This window comes from Capra hircus, unplaced genomic scaffold (assembly GCF_001704415.2).
Source record: "Capra hircus breed San Clemente unplaced genomic scaffold, ASM170441v1, whole genome shotgun sequence".
NCBI lineage: Eukaryota > Metazoa > Chordata > Mammalia > Artiodactyla > Bovidae > Capra > Capra hircus.
In genome coordinates this window covers 1-21721 of record NW_017218618.1, presented here as the reverse complement: position 1 = coordinate 21721, position 21721 = coordinate 1, and the positions used below count along the sequence as shown (strand labels likewise).

The 21721-nt window shown below is 45.7% G+C and overlaps 1 pseudogene; it reads right to left on the bottom strand.

The window, feature by feature from the left end:
- Positions 1-1708: 1708 nt before the first annotated feature.
- Positions 1709-11830, bottom strand: LOC102184958 (annotated as a pseudogene).
- Between the last annotated feature and the right edge of the window lie 9891 nt (positions 11831-21721).

Sequence of the window (21721 nt, the reverse complement as noted above, 5' to 3'; positions counted from 1 at the left end):
CAGGCTCCTCTGCGCCTCCCTCGCCCTTCACCTCCTGACTATGCACAGCAGCCTGGCTGACGCTTCCAGAGAGCAGGCACACCAGGTCCTGCTCTGTTCATATCGTCCTATGCCTCCACAGCTTACTGAGATAAAATCAACCCCCTCTAACATCCTCGAGGCCCACAGGATCCCGCCGGACAAGGGCTCTCAGCTGAATTCCTTTTCCTTCAGCCCCAGCTGCCTCCTGGCTCTCCCATGAACACAGACACTCTCCTGCCCGCGTGCATTTGCCCTGGAGGCTCCTCTGCCTGGAGAGAACTTCCCCTAGACCTCCTTGTGGGCATTCCTTCATGTTCTTCACATCTTCACTCAAAGGTCACCTTTTCAATGAGGCCCCTGTCCACCCTAGTAACACAGCCACCTTCCTTGTCCCCACACACTTGTACCCTGGGTCACCTTCCTCAGGGCACTTACCAACCTGTATGGGAAACACTTCCCTTCTTACTAGGCTCATAGTCATGATCTGCCCCTTCTCCCTAGAACACACTGCACAAGGCAGACAAGGTTTGTCTGGTGTTAGTTCACTGAGCTCTCCTAGATGTAGAGAGTGTGTCATGTCTCCGTCACACAACAAATATCAGTTCAATGAATGGTCAGTAAAGCGCTTCCCTGTTCTAGAGAGAGTGTCTTTTTTGATGTGACCTCAGGCCACATGCTGTCTAGTGGCAGTTACAGCACAACCTCCATTCGCACTGACATCAGTGCTGCTTGTAATTTACTCACAAAGGCTGATCTCCCTTCCCTCCCACACCAATCAGCCTGCACACCACACACAAGCCTCTTTATCTCCTCAGAAAGGAAGATCCTTCACTTCCGGCTCCTATATTCAACCTGCTGTGATTTTATGAGACTCTGCTTTCTAAATCCATGAGTTGAGAGGGGAGCCAACAGTAGCCTTAGAAGATGTAAGGGCAGAAGAGGGGGCAGACTGCAGAGGAAGAGAGAAGTCCAGCAAGAATTAAGTCAAGATATGAACCTACTGGGTTCCTCGTCTTTGTAGTTCCAGCATGTGGATCCTTTAAAAAGATGGAGAAAAGTTGGAAAGAAGAATCGAGCAAAATCTCTAGGAGGGCAAGAGCTGGATGGCTCTGAAATTTCTCTCTCGACACTGCTGAGATCCTGTGTGCATGGATTCTTGGGCTTGTGGGGACAATGACAGGGAAAGTGACCCCTGCTGCTGAAAGAGATGGGGTCACCCGGAGAAGAATGAGACCAGTACTCTACACATGAAAAAAGAACAGTCATTCCACCAGCAACAATAATAGCAATAACTAAATAAGCAAAATATAAACACATTCAAAAATGACAGGAGTTAAGGATTGGTCCAAGCCCTCATCCTAGGCTAATCATTTAAGAAATGCACCCTGCCCATGGTCTTGGAGATACAAGACCCACGTGACTTTGATCACAGGTCCTTGGTGGGACATGGATTTACTGGAAGGGACAAGGTCAATGGAATGGAGAAGAGAAACCAGTTCAGCAGGGACCATGGGCGGTGCATGGGCAGTGCATGCATGTCCACCAGCACAGATCACTGACTGGGCACAGGCCCTGTCTACACTCAGCTCCTCAGAGCCTCCTCCTGTTCTCCTGCAGCTGATTCAGCACAGCAAACCTGTGGATGGAACTGAAAGGTTCTTGGTGTTTCGATTTATTTCCTCTTTCAAACTTTAGGAATCCTCACCTTTATTATCCAATCCCCCGTCATGGCACCAGTTAGAAAAAACCAATTCATATATATAGATTTTATCTTCAAAAAGGAAATAAGACATCATTACTTGGTGCATATGAAGCAAAGACAGCAATGAAGATGGCCCAGCCCCATCTCTGCTGGAACAGGACTGTGGATCAGGGAGGAGAACATCAGGGTGGTGGGGAGGGGGGCACGGTGCGCAGGGGTGACCAGTCTCCCCAACTCCTCATGATATGCTAATAGGCGTACAGACATTCAGATGCAGCTGCAGAAGAGCAGTCCGGGGATCTGACATCACAAAGCAGGACCGAGCATCATCAGTCCCCACAAGGCAGCTGTCTTACACTGTGAGAGAAAAGAATCAGGAACCAGTTCAGGTCAGTCATGTAAGGGCCGACATTCTCCACAGCCCCCCACATGCTCACATGTCCCACTCAGAGACCCCCGCCACCCAGTGTGTCCCCTCTGCCCCAACTCCTCTGCCAATCTAGACGCCCCAGGTCTCACCTTTAGGAAACGTGAGAGACACATCAGAGCCCTGGGCACTGTCACTGCCTGGAGGAGAACAAAACCAGGACGTGGTCAGAACCCACAAGAGAAACTAGAGAAGGCACTTTGAGGAGGGTGAGTCCCCCATGGCCTCCTGTCTGCACCCTCACAAGGATCTCAGGAATCACTCCCTCCAGACTTACTTGAAGCCTGGGTGGTAGGTCGTCCTTTTTCACCTGTGAGAAGAAAATATCATGTGAGAGGCCAGGGAGAAGACTGAGTCATGAGCTCCTAGAGGAATCCCTAGTCCTGGACAGCAGAGAACTTTCTGGAACTGTGGTCAGAAGTCATGATAGGATCAGGAACACAGAGAAGGGAGAAGTGTAAGGACGGGGCCACCTGTCCTCCTGGAGGTCCTCACAAGGACTTTCCTTCTGACGTTCAAGTGCTGGAAACCTGGTCCCCAACTGGAATTCAGTTCGGTCACTCAGTTGTGTCTGACTCTTTGCGACCCCATGAATTGCAGCACACCAGGCCTCCCTGTCCATCACCATCTCCCGGAGTTCACTCAGACTCACGTCCATCGAGTCAGTGATGCCATCCAGCCATCTCATCCTCGGTCGTCCCCTTCTCCTCCTGTCCCCAATCCCTCCCAGCATCAGAGTCTCTCCCAATGAGTCAACTCTTCACATGAGGTGGCCAAGGTACTGGAGTTTCAGCTTTAGCATCATTCCTTCCAAAGAAATCCCAGGGCTGATCTCCTTCAGGATGGACTGGTTGGATCTCCTTGCAGTCCAAGGGACTCTCAAGAGTCTTCTCCAACACCACAGTTCAAAAGCATCAATTCTTCGGCACTCAGCCTTCTTTACAGTCCAACTCTCACATCCACACATGACCACAGGAAAAACCATAGCCTTGAACTAGACAGACCTTAGTTGGCAAAGTAATGTCTCTGCTTTTGAATATACTATCTAGGTTGGTCATAACTTTTCTTCCAAGGAGTAAGCGTCTTTTAATTTCATGGCTGCAGTCACCATCTGAAGTGATTTTGGAGCCCCCCAAAATAAAGTCTGACACTGTTTCCACTGTTTCCTCATCTATTTCCCATGAAGTGATGGGATCGGATGCCATGATCTTCGTTTTCTGAATGTTGAGCTTTAAGCCAACTTTTTCACTCTCCTTCACTTTCATCAAGAGGCTTTTTAGTTCTTTTCACTTTTTGCCATAAGGATGGCGTCATCTACATATCTGAGGTTATCGATATTTCTCCCGGCAATCTTGATTCCAGCTTGTGATTCTTCCAGCCCAGCGTTTCTCATGATGTACTCTGCATAGAAGTTAAATAAGCAGGGTGACAATATACAGCCTTGATGTATTCCTTTTCCTATTTGGAACCAGTCTGTTGCTCCATGTCCAGTTCTAACTGTTTGCTTCCTGACCTGCATACAGATTTCTCAAGAGGCAGGTCAGGTGGTCTGGTATTCTCATCTCTCTCAGAATTTTCCACAGTTTATTATGATCCACACAGTCAAAGGCTTTGGCATAGTCAATAAAATAGGAATAGATGTTTTTCTGGAACTCTCTTGCTTTTTCCATGATCCAGCAGATGTTGGCCATTTGATCTCTGGTTCCTCTGCCTTTTCTAAAACCAGCTTGAACATCAGGGAGTTCACGGTTCATGTATTGCTGAAGCCTGGCTTGGAGAATTTTGAGCATTACTTTACTAGCATGTGAGATGAGTGCAATTGTGGGGTAGTTTGAGCATTCTTTGGCATTGCCTTTCTTTGGGATTGGAATGAAAACTGACCTTTTCCAGTCCTGTGGCCACTGCTGAGTTTTTCCAAATTTGCTGGCATATTGAGTGCAGCACTTTCACAGCATCATCATACAGGATGTGAAACATCTCAACTGGAATTCCATCACCTCCACTAGCTTTGTTCGTAGTGATGCTTTCTAAGGCCCATTTGACTTCACATTCCAGGATGTCTGGCTCTAGATTAGTGATCATACCATCATGATTATCTGGGTCATGAAGATCTTTTTTGTACAGTTCTTCTGTGTATTCTTGCCACCTCTTCTTAACACTTCTGCTTCTGTTAGGTCCAGATCATTTCTGTCCTTTATCGAGCCCATCTTTGCATGAAATGTTCCCAATTGGAATTAGGAAGGTGAAAAATTTGTATTTCATTTTTCACACGTGTTTTAGAAAAGCAAAATGTTAGCATTAGCTCCAGACTCCACATGTGTGTGGAGGGTACTTTCCAGTAACGAGGCAGGTAAACTTCTCCCTGGGCTTGAAACCTCCAGTGAGACAAGAAATCTCAGATTCCTCCCTCCCTTTCCTACCTGAGTGCTTCTTCCTCCAGATTACAGCTCCAGCCACCATCGCCACCACGAGGAGAACCAGACCAATATGATGCCCATGGTGAGGAAGGAGGGTTGAGGAGTTTCTGTGGAGGAAAGGGAAGGGGCCCTGACCTCAGCTTGAGTTTTGACATTGCTGCACTGAGTCCCGAAGGGCTCCTGCTTTATCTGAGTAGAAGCTCCAGCCCCACGGCCCTCCTTATCCCATCTCAGGGTTAGGGGCTCCTGAAGCCCCTCATGCTGCACATGGCACGTGTATGCCTGTTCTTCTCCAGAAGGCACCACCAGGGCCGCCCCACTTCTGGAAGGTTCCATCCCCTGAAGGCCTGGTCTCCACAAGCTCCATGTCCTCGGTCTGGTCCTCTCCATTGCGCTGCCAGGTCAGTGAGATCGCCTCAGGGTAGAAGTCCAGGGCCCAGCACCTCAGGGTGACCTCACGCTCAGAGATGGGGTGATGGGTCCACATGTGCCTTTGGAGGGTCTGAGGAAGAATCAGAAAATTCACAGTTTGTGTTACTTCCATGGGTCACTGAAGCAGCATCATGTGACCATCCTGAGAAAGGACAGAACAGTGAGTTTTTTCTCCAGCTTTACTGACATATACTTAACAAAACCTGTACACATTTAAAGTGTACTACATGTTGCTTTGATATATATGTACACTGTGAAGGTAATTAATGTATTCATCAACTTGCCTTATGTGTGTGTCTGTTTGACAGGGGTGATGAGAATGATTAAGATCATTTTTAAAGTATACAATACAGGATTATTATTATCTATAGTCACCAGGCTGTACATCAGATCCCCAGACTTATTATCAACTTTTTTACCCTCTGAGCTATGGAACATTCAAGACCATGGTTTTGAAAAAAGCAGCACAAGAGCTACATAACAGCCTCATCTCAGAGATCAGGGATGATCTACATTAGTCCTTGGAAATTTCTAGAATGAGAGACTAGGATAGGCGCTCTAAAAATGTGAAGGGGAGAATACAGACTAAAGGTCCTGATTCTGATGGAGGATGAATAACTCAGAAAAGCTGGAGTCAGTCGTCCTAAGGTGTTCGGAGGGTGAGAACAAGCCTTGAGAGATAAAGTCATGGATCACAAGATGGTGGCCAGGGTCAAAAGGCACCACTGACCAGCTATTTCAGGGATGGTTTCCTGCTTTTTCCTCAAAGTCACTGGATTCCTTATGTCCTTCAGAGAAGTAGGGCCACTCGTAACTGTCTTGAACAGAATCTGAAAACCCGGGCGGATTTCCTCCCTCTCCTGACAGGAAGTTGCGGCGCTGTTTCCACAGGGACCCCATTTTCCTCTCCTCGTGGGAAACCAGCTCCAGCCCGAGGGGAGATCAGGGCGGCCCCGCGCCCCTTGTACCTGCGCGCAGCAGCTTGTCCTTCCGATCTTCAGGTATCTGCGGAGCCACTCCACGCATCGGCCCTCCAGGTAGTTCCTGCGTTCCTCCGCATAACCTTTCGCCTCCCACTTGCGCTTGGAGACCTGAGCCGCCGTGTCCGCCGCGGTCCAGGAGCGCAGGTCCTCGTTCAGGGCGATGTAATCTCTGCCGTCGTAGGCGAACTGCTCATACCCGCGGAGGAGACGCCCGTCCGGCCCCACGTCGCAGCCGCACATCCACTGGAGGGTGTGAGACCCTGACCCGCCCCGAGCACCCGCGGTGATCAAACCCAAACTGAAAACGAAACCGGGTCAAGTCCGGCCGTCTCCTCCCGGGCCGGGGGCCGGGGGCCGGGTGTGTTCGGAAATGTTGGGGTGACCCTCGGGCCCCCAGACTCGGGCGACCCCGCCGGTCCCTGGGGATGGGGTCGTGACCTGGCCCGCGTCGCTCACCGGCCTCGCTCTGGTTGTAGTAGCCGCGCAGGTTGTTCAGGCCCACTCGGAAATTCTGTGCGGTGTCCTTGTAGATTCTCGTGTTTCGATCCCAATAGTCCGGCCCCTCCTGCTCCACCCACCGCGCCCGAGGTTCCTCCCTCGGATTCGGGGGCGTCGCTGTCGAACCGCACGAACTGCGTGTCGTCCACGTAGCCGACGGCGATGAAGCGGGGCTCCCCGCGGCCGGGCCGGGACACGGCGGTGTAGAAATACCTCAGCGAGTGGGAGCCTGGGGGCGGGGAGGGGTGAGACCCCGGCCCGACCTCCTCCCGGCGCGGGTCCCGGGTCCGAGGTCATCGACCCGGAAGGGAGGAGGGGGCGTAGGGCCAGCCAGATGGAAGAGGTCGAAGACCGGCCCGAACTCCGGAGGGGGAAGAGAAGAGGGGTCGGGATGGAAGGGAGCGACAGGCCGGGACCGGAGAGAGGGGGCGGGTCTGGGGAGGGGGGTCAGGGTTTCTCGTTCCCTGGGGTCCTGCCCCCTAGATTTCCGGGAGATCCCCTCGCCCCTCCCCGCAGACGCCGTTCCCTCCCGACCCCGCACTCACCAGCCCAGGTCTCGGTCAGGACCAGGACCCCCGAGAGCAGCAGGAGGAAGGTTCGCGGCCCATGACGCGCATCTTTTGGGTCTGGGGAGAAGCAGAGTCGGGCTGGTTGGTGGAGACTTTGTAACCGGGATCCGCGGAGACGCTGATTGGTTTCTCTAGAAACCGAACACCCAGTGGCAGTGAGAACTGGGGCTGGCGTCACGAGTGTCCAAGCAGGAGGGCTCGACAGAGGTTGTGAGAGAGAAAGTGAAATTCGGGGAGACAGGGAATCCCCAACATGGAACGTCCCAGCCCCAGACACCGCCTTTGACTCTGAGAACCTGGAGCGGGCTTGTCCTCCAAGTACCTGGGACTTTTTCCTGATCCCTCCCCTCCTGCTAGGTAGTATGTTCAAACTACCGCACAATTGCACTCATCTCACAAACTAGCAAAGTAATGGTCAGAATTCTCCAAACCAGGCTTCAACGTGAACCGTGAACTTTCAGATTGTTCAAGCTGGATTTAGAAAAGCCAGAGGAGCCAGAGATCAAATTACCAGCCTGCGCTGGATCATCGAAAAAGGAAGAGAGTTCCAGAAAAACATCTACTTCTGCTTTATTGATTACCTCAAAGCCTTTGACTGTGTGGATCACAATAAACTGTGGAAAATTCTTCAAGACATGGGAATACCAGACGGTCTGACCTGCCTCCTGAGAAATCTGTATGCAGGTCTAGAAGCAACAGTTAGAACCCGACATTAAACAACAGACTGGTTCCAAATTGGGAAAGGAGTGGGTCAAGGCTGTTTATTGTCACCCTGCTTATTTAATTTATATGCAAGTACATCATGCAAATTGGTGGGGCTGGATGAAGCACAAGCTGGAATGCAAGATTGCCAGGAGAAATTCAATAACCTCAGATATGCAGATGATACCACCCTTATGGCAGAAAGTGAAGAACTAAAGAGCCTCTTGATGAAAGTGAAAGAGGAGAGTGGAAAAGTTGGCCTTAAAACTCAAACATTCAGTAAACTAAGATCATGGCATCCCATCCCATCAGGTCATGGCAAACAGATGGAGAAACAATGGAAAACAGTGAGAGACTTTATTTTTTGGGGGGGGCTCCAAAATCACTGCAGATGACAGCCGCCATGAAATTAAAAGACGCTTGCTTTTTGGAAGAAAATCTATGACCAACCCAGATAGCATATTGAAAAGAAACATTACTTTGCCAACAAAGGTCCGTCTAGTCAAAGCTATGGTTTTTCCAGTAGTCATGTATGGATGTGAGAGTTGGACTACAAATAAAGCTGAGCACCGAAGAATTGATGCTTCAGAAGTGTGGTGTTGGAAAAGACTCTTGAGAGTCCCTTGGACTGCAAAGAGAACAAACCAGTCAATCTTAAAGCAAATCAGTCTTGGATATTCATTGGAAGGACTGAAGCTGAAGCTCCAATACTTTGGCCACCTGATGTGAAGAACTGATTTATTAGAAAAGACCCTGGGCAAGATTGAAGGCAGAAGAAGGGGATGACAGAGGATGAGATGGTTGGAAGGCATCACCAACTCAGTGGACATACATTTGAGCAAGTTTCAGGAGATGGTGATGGACAGGGAAGCCTGGCTTGCTGCAGTCCATGGGGTCACAAAAAGTTGGACACGACTGAGCGACTGAACTGAACTGAACTCCCCTCATGCATTGAGAACTCTTTGTCCCACTTTCTCCCCGAATCCTAGCTCTGGGGCTGTTTGTGATTTTGATTAAAATAACTACACAATCTTACAAATTAGTGAGGACCCCAAGGATAGTATTATGTGGCTACTTCTATGCATATTTTCCATACTATGAATAATACTTAAAAGATTTTTGTTAGTTTGTTTAGGATAATATTAATAACCCATGCCTTTAATATGAATAACTTTTCCCCAAAATAAACAGGGTAGTGAGAAGCATAGAGCTTTTTACATTTTTTCCAAGTATCTTTCTTGTCTCTTTCACAAGACGACCACTGGATTTTCAGAAATCACTGTAGATGGTGATTGCAGCAATGAAATTAAAAGACGCTTGCTCCTTGGAAGGAAAGTTACGACCAACCTAGACGGCATGTTAAAAAGCAGAGACATTACTTTGCCAACAAAGGTCCATCTAGTCAAGGCTATGGTTTTTCCAGTGGTTATGTATGGATGTGAGAGTTGGGCTATAAATAAAGCTGAGTGCCAAAGAATGGATGCTTTTGAACTGTGGTGTTGGAGAAGATGCTTGAGCATCCCTAGAACTGCAAGGAGTTCCAATCAGTCCATCTTAAAGGAGATCAGTCCTGGGTGTTCATTGGAAAGGACTGATGTTGAAGCTGAAACTCCAGTACTTTGGCCACCTGATTCGAAGAGCTGACTCATTGGAAAAGACCCTGATGCTGGGAAAGATTGAGGGCAGGAAGAGAAGGGGACAACAGAGGATGAGATGGTTGGATGGCATCATCGACTCGATGGACATGGGTTTGGGTGGACTCCGGGAGTAGGTGATGGACAGGGAGGCCTGGCGTGCTGCGGTTCATGGGGTCACAAAAGTTGGACACGACTGAGTGACTGAACTATGAAAGTGAAAAAGCCCCCACATATATAGGAGTAGTATTTTTTAATAATCTTTTTAGATAATTGTGGATGTTCATCTTGGATACAAAACTAAAACTGTACAAATTGCAGTTTCTCAAAAGTTTTTTCCACAGTGGACCTTGAACAATATCACTATTTTTTTTTCTGTTAGAGTAAAATCCATCAGCCTAATTTGTACAATGAGCATCTCTTGTACTGAGATTTTTACAACGTAATACATTGTTTCACTAAATTATACAGATCTTTCTTCATCATTCATTCTTTCAAGTAACAGTTGTGTTCCATGAAAAAGGGGTTAGTTCAGCTCACACAGTTTTTCCTTGAGCCATAGGACTTTGAAATGTAGTAGAAGTGCTCAATGTGTACTTTCCATGTCATCACAGAAAATTCTTTTAAAATGTGTATTTTAGAATGATGATTAGGAAACGTAAGCATTTTTTAATTTTTAAATATCTTTTATTGACGGATATGTGATTTATAATGTTGATTTCTGCTGTACAGCAAAGTAGTTCACTTATGCACATGTATATGTATGTTCTTTTCCACATTTTTTCCATTTTGGTTTCTTAAGGACAGATAAGAATTTTTAATGTGTCATTCTGGATGTTTTAAAGCAAACCTGGTTATTAGTTATTATTTCTGCAAGAAAGTTTTGGTGAAAATAATTACTAGTGTAGTTTGCTACCACAGTCTCCATTGCTGTTGCTAAGTTGCTTCAGTCATGTGCGACTCTGTGCAACCCCGTAGATGGCAGCCCACCAGGCTTCGCTGTCCCTGGGATTCTCCAGGAAAGAACACTGGAGTGGGTTGCCATTTCCTTCTCCAAAGCATGAAAGTGAAAAGTGAAAGTGAAATCATTCAGTCATATCCAACTCTTCGTGACCCCATGGACTGCAGCCTACCAGGCTCCTCCGTCCATGGGATTTTCCAGGCGAGAGTACTGGAGTGGGGTGCCCTTGCCTCCTCCATACTCTCCATTACTGCTAAGTTATTCATCAAAGCAAATGTCAACATATGAGAAGTCAAAAAATATCTGAGTGATGCTAAGAAAGTAGTTTTCACCTCAGGAATCTCATGAAAGGGTCTCAGTGACATCAAGGGTTCCAGAGACCACACTCTGAGAACTGCTGCTCTGAATAAACCAGGGCATCTCCCATCTGATCTCTGCCTTTGTCTCCTCTTCATTTTGGAAAATGCTTTTTCTTGAGCTGGACTCCTTGCCTCCCCAAACTTAACTGAGGGCCCTGCCCCTGGCCTCCTCTAGGAGAGAACTCAACCCCTAGAAGCTGATGCCAGAGTGCCCTCAGTCTGGGGAGGTCGGGGGACAGGTGTTTTCCCTTTGGAACTGGGAACAGTTTGTACCTGAAGGCGCTAGACCCCCTCATAACCTAGTTTGACTTTATTACAAACAGCTTAATATGTTGGAGAAGGCAATGGCAACCCACTCCAGTACTCTTGCCTGGAAAATCCCATGGACGGAGGAGCCTGGTAGGCTGCAGTCCATGGGGTCGCTAAGAGTCGGAAACGACTGAGCGATTTCACCTTCACTTTTCACTTTCATGCATTGGAGAAGGAAATGGCAACCCACTCCAGTGTTCTTGCCTGGAGAATCCCAGGGACGGGGGAGCCTGGTGGGCTGTCATCTATGGGGTCGCACAGAGTCGGACACGACTGAAGGGACTTAGCAGCAGCAGCAGCAGCAGCAGCTTAATATGTATTCATATCCAAGACAGAAATCTGATAGTGTCTAAGAAATATATTATTGGCCCTTTCATCTCACGTGGTCTAATGCACCTGAATTGAGGCCAAGAAATCATGAAGAGCAGTCCATTCCAACAGAACATTCTGTGGTGAAAGAATTTCCTATGTCTGTTCTGTCCGGTCAGGTAGCCAGTAGCTACATATGGCTATTTAACACCTTAAAGTGACTGTTGTGCTGAGCACTTATGTAAACAGCAATATGTGGCTACTAGCTAGCATACTGGTTAATGCGTATCTAGAATGTTGTTAATTAATCTCCTCTTTCCCCTAAAAGATACTGTGTGACTCATAGGTTGATGCACATTAAAATAATACTGAAGTCATGGATTTGTCTGTGCAGGTCTTAGATATAGCTTTAAAATACAGCATGCTCTGAAAGTTTCTTTAATGTGTATTTTAACAGATAGAGTGTTCAGACATTAGCCAAACCATGGTTTATCACCTTGAGGTCATTACACTTCAAGTGTTTAAAACTGCCCATCACTAGATGTAATCCTTGAGCTCTTGGTGTTTTCCTTAAATTGGTAAACATAAGGACACACAGAAGTCTTCATTTAGCCCAAGAGAAAGTATTTATTGAACACAACAGATATCAGTACTTTGTAGGACTTGTACATACTTGTAAAGTTGTGAAGCAGAAGATGCAACATTAGAATCCAGCATGTTATTACTTTTTACTTACTGCTCCTGCTATACTTTCTTCCCAATCAGTTCTGTTTCCCTTCACCCTTGGGTCCCTCTCTCCTAGACAAAAATATACATGAAATTTTTACACTTGTGGAATGAAGAGTTTTTTGACCCAAAGATTAAAAGCCATCAAAACAGAGAAATCTTTCCTATGTCAATCAGAACTCACAGGATATAAACATATGCCCTTATTCCAATGGAGACACGTACAAATTTTTGGCAAGCAGGTAACATATGTCAATGTCTTCGGCCAAAGATCACCAGAAGCAAATCTGTGGGCAATCAAGTTGGATTTATACTGGATACAGCGAGGGAGATTACACACCAGGAGGGACCATAGTGTCCTTGTAGGGTGTTAGAACATATACAGCCAGGAGTCCCCAAACTCTGAGCTTGGCCCTTTACCTCCTGTCAGATCAGTGCGAACATTAGATTTGAAATAAAGTGTACAATAAAAATACTGAGCTTGAATCATCCTGAAAGCATTCCTCCCACCCCTGGTCCATGGAAAAATTGTCTTCCATGAAATCAGTTCTTGCTGCCAAAACATTGAGGACCACTGATATACAGGATGTGGGCTTTGATTTTGAGAAGCATCTATGCAAGACTGGCTCATTGTAGATTGGGTGTGGTCAGGAAGTGGGGGCAACTGCAGGACTGGTCATCTCAGTGAGCCTCTGCTATAGGGAGGGCAGACTAGAGCGAGGATACAGCTGTGACTGGGAGGAAGCAGTGGTCTCTGGGTCAGCACAGGGAGAGGTTTCATCCACGGTGAGGGGCACCGGGCTGCCTGGTTGGTCTGTGCTTGTACAGAATGCCGTCCTGTTGTTTTGTCTCTCTGTGTCATGCACTCAGATGTCCTTGTCTGATGCTGATCTTGTGTGAGATGACTTATGTCCAACAGGAGAACAACACAGACGCATGGTGAGCTCCAGCCCAGCTAGAGGATCAGAATGTACATCCTAGTGTATGAGCTGAGGGTGATCTGTCAAGTGTTTACAAATGTAAGGGATTTTCATGTAATTTTTGAAAGCATTATTTACCAGCACACAAGAGAATTGAAAAGATACTCAAGCATATACAAAAATAAAGAATTCATGTTCTTCCCCTCATTCCCCATTCACTCAAGTCCTCTACTCAGAGTTGAACTGTATGCTGAGTTAGGGACCAGGATGGATCTAGACTGGCGAAAAAGTAGCGTTAGAGAGAGATGGGTAAAAGGTTAGGGAAGTATGGGGAGAGGGCTTGGAACTACAGCATTAGTGAGGCCTTGGGTCATTACCCCGTATTCCTCGTGTCTCAGTAGAAGGGCACACTTCAGAGAGGTCCTCATTGTGTTTCTACCACTGTTGGGGGTCCCACTTTGCGCCCCTTTCCTGAGCTTGGTCCACAACTCGGTCCCACCGCCGTCTCCATCTTCTTCCGCCTGATCTGGCGCAGGGGGGCTGGAGAGCGGGGAGAGGAAACGCCGTAGTTGGCAGGGAGGGAGGGATGCGTGTCCAGGTGAGAAGGTGTGACGTGAAGATGGGATGCCCGCCGCTATGACGCAGCCAAGACCCGCGGTGACGGCGTCAGAGTTTCACCCGGGGAGGCGAGCGGCAGCGGGACGGGGTAACGGCGGGGGTAGCCAAGCAACGCCGGACGCGCTGACGTCACCGGGGCGGCAAAACGTCCGCCCGGGCCTGAAACGGGCGGAGGCAGCTGTGGTTACGTGCGGGGGGCCGGTGACGCAGTCGCGGGGCGCTAGGACGCGGCGTGCGGAGCCGGCGGGCGGGGGCAGGCCCCAGGGTCCCGGCGCGGCGGCGGGACAGCACCTACCTTCCGGCTTCGGGTCCGGCGGAGCCGCCGGAGCGCTGCCTCCCTCCTTCCTCCTCCCCCCGCCCCCGCCCCGCAGCGCGACACACAATACTCGCCGGAAGCGGAAGCCGCGCCGAGAGGCTCGTGTCAGTGGAAGCTGGGGTGTCGGCGGGCGACCGCGGGAGGGCCTAGCGGCGCCTGCCGAGCAAGAAGGCGGGGGGGGGGGGGGCCGGAGGTGAGGACCAGCTGGAGGAGTCAGGGGCAGGTGGCTGGAATGCGGTCGTCCAGGTGACCCGAGGAATCCGCTGGAGAAAGAGGGCCGCGCATGCGCGTGGCGGAGCGCTGAAGCCCATTGCCCTCAGGGCGCCTACGGGCGCCGGGGCAAGCGGTACTGTCCCGCCCAGGGTCCGCGCCCGGACTCTGGCCTGGCTCGGTTGGTTCCAGGTGGCGCTGGGAGCTGTCGAGGGCGGAGCAGGGGCGGGTTGCGGACTTTGAGCTACACTTCTCTCTCCTGGCCAGTCTCGGGAGAAGGTGGCTCGCCGAGTCGGCGGCCAATAATGTGGCGGTCCTGCTGATCTCAGCTGGCACGTCACTTCCGACTAGTTGCGTTTTAGGCTTTTAACATTCAAGGATGAGCTCAGTCCTGCCTTGGGATATTCCTTACCTTGTCCCTTCTAGGCGGGCTTTATGGAAATTATCTGCTGTCTCCGCTGGAGTGGGAGCCTCAAAAGAGCTGATACTGCGACTCCGCTGCTCACGTTTGCATCCTCGGCTGTTTGCTCGGGGCCCGACTGCAGTGAGCGCGCCTCGAACTCGGGTTCTGAATGCGAGAGAATCCCGTCTTTTTCCAGTTTGGGAGCTGTGACTGGAGTTTCTCCGCAGGAGTAGATAGTGCTTGTATGGAGACTCCAGACTCCTGCGTTATTACCTCCTTACTTTCCTCTCCTGTTGCTGGAATCTTCGCAGGTCTGTGACTGGAGGACGAGGGTGAGGTGATGAGGCTGGAAGAGTCTGCTGATGGAGGTGTGATGAGACTGGGAGGAGGTGCGGAGTTGATGGAGCTGGGGAGGGTGGGTGCTGGGTAAATGGGTGATGCGGCTGGGTAGGAGTTAGTGCTCTAAGCGCAGACACGGCTGGGAGAAAAGGCAGCCCACCTCCCCTCTTCCCCCAATATTTGGCATACAGAATGCTGACTGGAAGAAATAAGCAAATTTTGGTGTCCCCTTCGAGGGGAAATGGCCATATGGCCCTTGTTCTTGTGTAAGTTGTGATGCTGTTCACAAACACTGTGCAGTGTTTAACCTCGAGTATCCTGGGAGCCAGGAACTATTTACTTGCAGAAAATATCTAATATGGGAGATATAAAGATTTAGAGTCAGACATGCGAAGGACAGTTGATCTGCTTTTTCTTCACTGTTCTTTGCTTTTTGTTCACTTTTCTTTTTTCACTAGCCAGTGGTTGAAGATTAAATTCGATAAAATTACATTAACTCTTCTCCACCCCATTATTTGTTAGGAATTTTAGGAGCAGTACGTTTTCTATTTTACGGACTGCCTCAATTCGAAGGTAGTGAAAGCCATTAACTAGGTGGTCAGCCTCTTTGGTCTTGCTTTATGGGGAGAGTGGTGAGGTTTGGTTCTGGCTTGTGAATTGTAACTTTTAAGGTGTTGCCTAGCGCTTTACTCTGGCTTTCTGTTTGTAAAAAACAGATGTGGTGCTAAGGAAATGATCAGGAGCAAGAACATTGCCTAGGAATATGAAGAATGTGTTGGCCTCGAGTAATAGATTTTTAAGTGGACTTCATGCCCAATAGGGCTTCCCTGGGGTCTCAGAGGTTAAAGCGTCTGCCTGCAATGCAGGAGACCCAGGTTCCATCCCTGGATTGGGAAGATCCCCTGGAGAAGGAAATGGCAACCCACTCCAGTATTCTTGCCTGGAGAATCCCATGGAGGGAGGAGCCTGGTAGGCTACAATCCACCGGTAGCGAAGAGTCAGACACGACTGAGCTACTTAACTTTCATGCTCATTATGGAAGAAAAGGGGGGAAGAATAGGTAAAACTATAAAATTATAGTTTAGAAGTTTACTATACTCTACAGTTTATACAGTATGTACTATACTATACTATACAGTTTAGAGGGGCATAGTCCAATGTCATAGGCCAGGGGTAGATATTTTTGCTTTATTGGCCATACTGTCTTTGTGGTATGAAAATTGCATCAGATTATACTAAACGGTGAGCATTACTGAAGTTTGAATTTCATATAAATTCTCCACTTGTTTTGAAATTTTATTCCCTTTTTTATTTTACCCCCAATCATTTAAAAATGTAAACACATTTCTTAGCTTGTGGGCTGTACAAACACAGGTGACAGACCATAGTTTGCTGACCCCTTACATAGAACAATAAAGAAGTACTCGGTAGTTTTCAAGAGAGAATAATTGAGAAAGAGGGTGATCACAATGCTATGATCTCTTATTTTCATCTGCCTATATGATAACACACAATAAAGGAAATTTGAGATCTTAACACAATTTGTATTTGTTATGACCTGTGAAACTTGATCACGTGAGAATTATGAATATACTAATAAGATACAAATACATTCTTTAAACAAGAAAAGGTATTCCTTGTCTAAAAAAGGGATTATAGTTCAGGAGAGGTGGAATAACACCGAGTTGTGGTGTTGATTTAGACCAAAGGATTTCCAGCACAGGAATATGCAAAAATAAATAATAGTAATGTGAAGGATAACTCAAAATTTTAAATATACACTTTAATATTGTTTTTATATCAGGAAAGGATATATCTGATATATCTTTTATATAGAGGATCTTGTGGAACCATTGAGTCATATAGAGGAAAAGGGGGTTAATACTGCAGGTAGGAAACTGGTCAAGGCCGGATATAGGATATGGTAGGTTGAGGAGGGAACGGGTTCAGCTGTCCGTACTGCTGAAATTCTTACTCAGAAAAAGGGAAAGCATCTAATTTTCCCCCACCGTTTTTTTTTTAAGTTATGAAAAATTTAAATTAACAGTCTTTTTATACTTTACATTAACAGTCTTTGTATACTTTACGTTGGCTTTTCTGTTTCCAGTTCAATAACACTGGAGTTACTTTGTTCTTTTTTAAGTCTACATTATTTCTTCATTGTGTAGACATATGATTTATTCAGCCATTTGTTTAAATAAGACATTTAGAGCCTTTCCGGGTGTTTTATTTTTTGGCCACAGGGCTTGCGGATCTTAGTTCCCCAACCGGAAATGAAACCCGGGCCTTGACAGTGAAGGCGCTAAGTCTTAACCTCTGGACTGGCAGGGAATATCCCCCAAGTCTTATTAAAGGCTATAGTGGACATACTTGTAATATATGTTTCCCTCATTTTTTCTCTGATAATACTTGACGTATAAACACTGTATTAGTTTAGGTTGTACAACATAATTATTCGACATATTTGCACATGTATCTTTATATTGTCATAACCTCTGTACTAGTAGGACAAACTCCTGAAAACTGAGCTGCTTTGTGAAAACGCATGGAAATTTAAAATCCTAATCATCTTTTCAGTTTCCTTGCCATAAGTTTGTACCTATTTATGCCCACACCAGCATGTTATGAGATGACCTCTTTGCTTATGGTGGAGCCAGTGTTGATGTTTTCATATTTTAAATTGTTTGCTAATATTTTTCATTAAAAGTTTTTAATGATTGCATAACAGATCTTGTTCTGCAGGTAATGTACATTTTCCAGCCTTTTTTCAGCAGATGGGCATTTACTTAATTTCCTTTATAAAATTTTTTTAAAATTTTGCTGCTGCATAAACAGTGTTAAAAGATTCTCTGAACGTTTGTCCTCAGGTGCTAGTGGATTTATTACTGTGAAAAAGGTTGGGTTGAAGGATATAATTTACATCAGCCCTCTGTATCTGTGGGCTCCTCATCTGTGGATATGGAGAGCTGCCGTTCTTCAGAAAGGACTTGAGCATCAGTGGATTTTGGTATCCATGGGGAATAGCTGTAGTACTAATTTTAATGAATATTTCTGTGCTGATTTTTAAGAAGGCTGTTATTATTTACATTTACATTGACAGCAGTGTTTGAGCTTTCCTGTTTCCCACATCCCCAAGAAGAGATGGTTATTATCTATGTTTTTATTTCTTTCTGGCCAGAAAAGAGATGTTTGGTTATTTGAATCCCATTTTTTTCTTCCTTAGTAATTTTGAGTATCTTTTTGTTGTTGTTTGTTTGTTACTGGGATTTGTTTTTCTGTGCATTTCCAATCTTTGGCTGTTTTTCCTGTTGCATTGTCTGTCTTTTGCTTATCAGCGTATACATACATACCACACATGACATTCTGTCCTCATTAAGAAATCCAGTCTGACCCCAGATTCTAATTTACTTTTCTACATTTTCCTACAATGTTTTTTATTTTTTACATTTAGATCTTTATTTTTAAAAATATGATGTAGCTTGAAATTTCCATGAATAAAGTTGTAGAAATTAAATAAATTAAAAAAAATATGATGTAAAAGGAAGATTTTTTTTTCTAGAGCAATGCTGTCCCATAGAAATGGAATGCAAGATACTTTATGTAATTTTAAGTTTTCAGTCAAGCCACATGAAAAAAAAGTAAACACAAGTGAAATGAATCTTAATAGTATACTTCACCAACTTAACCCATTATATAAAAATATTATTTTTACATGTAATTTATTTTGAACAATTATTAAACTAAGTCTTTGAAATCCAGTGTGTATTTTACACTGAAGTCAAATCTCAGTTCAGACTAGGTGCGTTGTAGTTGATCGGAGGCCCCATGTGGCTAGTGGCGTTTGTTGAACAGCATGTGTTACATGGATTGGATGGATGGCTCGTGCTAGCTTCATTATTAAATAATCATCCTGTTTTTGTTGAATTAAATTTCACACTTGTCATACCTGAAGTTGTTTCATAGTGAGATCTGCTTCTGGATTTTTGATTCTGTATTCTAATCTATTTATCTCTTACACCAACACCACAGATTTTATTTCATTGAATTTCTTAGATGTTCTTGGACATGTATTCCATATATAAACTCTAAATCAGTTTTTTTTTTTTTTTTTACTGTTCTCTCCCCTCAAAGGATTTAGAAAACCTATTGTGATTCTAAACAGAAAAGGGTTTAATGTATAATTTAATTTGTGTATAGTTGGCATTTTTTATATTGTCTTCCAGTCAGGGATTTGGTTTGCCTTCCATTTATTCAGGTCTCATTTTATTTCTTCAATAAGATCCTCATTTTAGAAAACAGATTCTTTTACCTTTTTTTTGGGGGGGTGTTATGCATGGAGATTTCTCCCCAGTTTCTGATAAGCAAACCATGTGCTTCATTGCTTGGATAAAGAAGAAATAATTGATATTTGACTATTTCTTACATCTAGACCCCTATCGTAATCTCTTATTAACAGTAAATTTTTAACTATAGAGTTTAAGTATTACTGGCACTCCATGTTTTCATGTGTTTCCCCAGCTCATTCTTATGCATTTGGCCAGAGAATCTCATTTGAGATCTGCAAATCTGTATGCTGAAGATTCTCAAAATTTGTTTCTGGCTTGTCTCTCTTTCCTGAAGCTAAGACATCTGGAGCTCAACATGTACAACCTGAGGTTTTTCCCTCTCTCTTTTTCATGACTAATGTGTTACTAAGTTCTAGAAATTCTTAACTGCTGTCCTTCTTTCCCTCTCTGGAGTATCAGAGAATTTGTAGATATTTTAAAAACTACTGCAGAAATGAAAAAGTCTCACTATAGAGCCTTCAGAAATAAATTCCCTTGCCCATGACATCACCTGTGAAGTTGCTGATTTGTTGAGTCATTCTGGTGCTCTCACCAGCACCCTTTCCATGTGGTAAGACAGTTACTAGCATTGGTATCTATCCTTTTCTGTCCAAGAAGATGGAAAATATCCTAAATCCTAGAGCATGTAGGAGGAAAACATGTATTCTGGGGGTTAATATATTGGTGTCCTAGGATTGCTGTAACAAGTTTCATGACCTGGTGGCTTAGAAGAACAAAATTTATTCTCTCACACGTCTGGAGGAAAACTGAAATCAAAGTGTTGGTCAGGTTGATTGCTTCTGGAGGCCTGAGGGAGAACCTGCCCCATGCCTCTCTTCCAGCTCTTAGGTTTGCTGGCAGTCCTCTGTGTTCCCTGGCAGTCTCTCCCTCTCTACTGTCACAAGGTGTTGTTTGTGTGTGTGTGTTTGTGTGTCTGTGTCCAAAAACTCCCTCTTCTAATAAGAACGTCAGTCTTTGGACTAACACCCATGTTAGTCCAATATGACCTTATTTTAATTTCATTACACCTACAGAGATCCTATTTCCAAAATGATTACATTCTGAGGTTCCTAGTGGACATGAATTGGAGGGGGCACTATTCAACCCAGTATAGTATAATAGAAATAAAATTCACAGGTGTCGGACTTCCCTGGTGGTCCACTGGCCCACTGGCTAAGACTCTGCGCTCCCACTGCAGGGGATCTGGTTCTATCCTCGGTCAGGGAACTAGATCCCATTTGCTAAGACTGAGAGTTCGCATGCCACGACTAAAGATCCCATACTGCACTGAAGACCTGGCATAGCCAAATACAGAAATAAATCTTTTTTAAAAATTCACTGGTATCTTTAGACACTTCACCAGAGAGAAGTTTCCATGATGCTGCAATCTCCAGAGGTCCTCAGTGTAGACACTGAGTTGGTCAGTGGACTAGTCAGATTGTAGAATAGAACCTTGGATGCTGCTCATTCATATGTACATATTACTCATTCATATGTACATGCTTGGTTATGGGAAGCTAAGAGAATTGGTACTAAGCAGAGGAGGTTGAAAATAGACATAAAGATGACTTTTCTAACCACTCATGTATGCTCTTGTTAGCTGAGCCTGGGACATTTGCCACTTTTGATCATCTGGCTCTGTGTCATCGTACCACCTTGCTCGATTACTTGGTGCCAAGGGTTCATACCAGAGGTCATCTCTGGCATCCTTCCGTCTGTAGGCAAAGCCTCTTTTCAAATCTGAGTGACTCTTCAGTAGAGGAATCATGGGATTGTCAAGCGCTCCTCCACTCCCCTTACTTGATAGGGACAGAAGAGGCACTTTTACCTCCTAGGAAAGAGTGCAGAATTTGGTTTTCTTGGTTCTCAAGCTGGCTGTATTTTAGGGAGGGGACCAGAAGGAAGAGTCAGCTCCTAGTACAGTGAGTATATAGAAGGTATTCTATAAATGCATGTTGAATTAAGGAATTTTTTCCTCATGGGGTAGCTCTTGGCGTAGTACATGGCTAAATGTTTACCTGTATAGTGCTTTGACTCCTTTGACTTCCAAAACAGCAGTATGTGGAAGTTCTCCAGTTCTCTCCAGTTCTCCTCACTGCCAAAGTACCATCCATCAGAACTAAGTTATTTGCAGTTCCCTAAATCTAGTGCCCTACTTCACAGCTAGATATTTGCTGTTTCTTCTGGATTCCTCCTAATCTTGCTCCCACCTCCAAGTTATTAACATTTTTCTCTGCAATGCTTCTGTACTTTTACAGTGTTCTTGAATTATGATGTTTTTATATCTGTCCTCCACTAGACTGAGAGCTACTTGAGAACAGAGAGTCCTTGTTTCCTCGTGTCACCTCGCCTTAGTTCAAAGGAGGAAATCAAGGCTTGAAAGAGTAATTTGCCTAAGGTCACACAGCTGGTGTATGGCAGCACCAGAAAGGAGAATCTAGATCCTAAATCTCTCAACAGCTGTAAAGAAAAAAGCTCTGCATAGGTGTCAGGAGACCGCAAGAACTAACCTTGAGTTGACAGCTCTTTGTGTTATCCTGC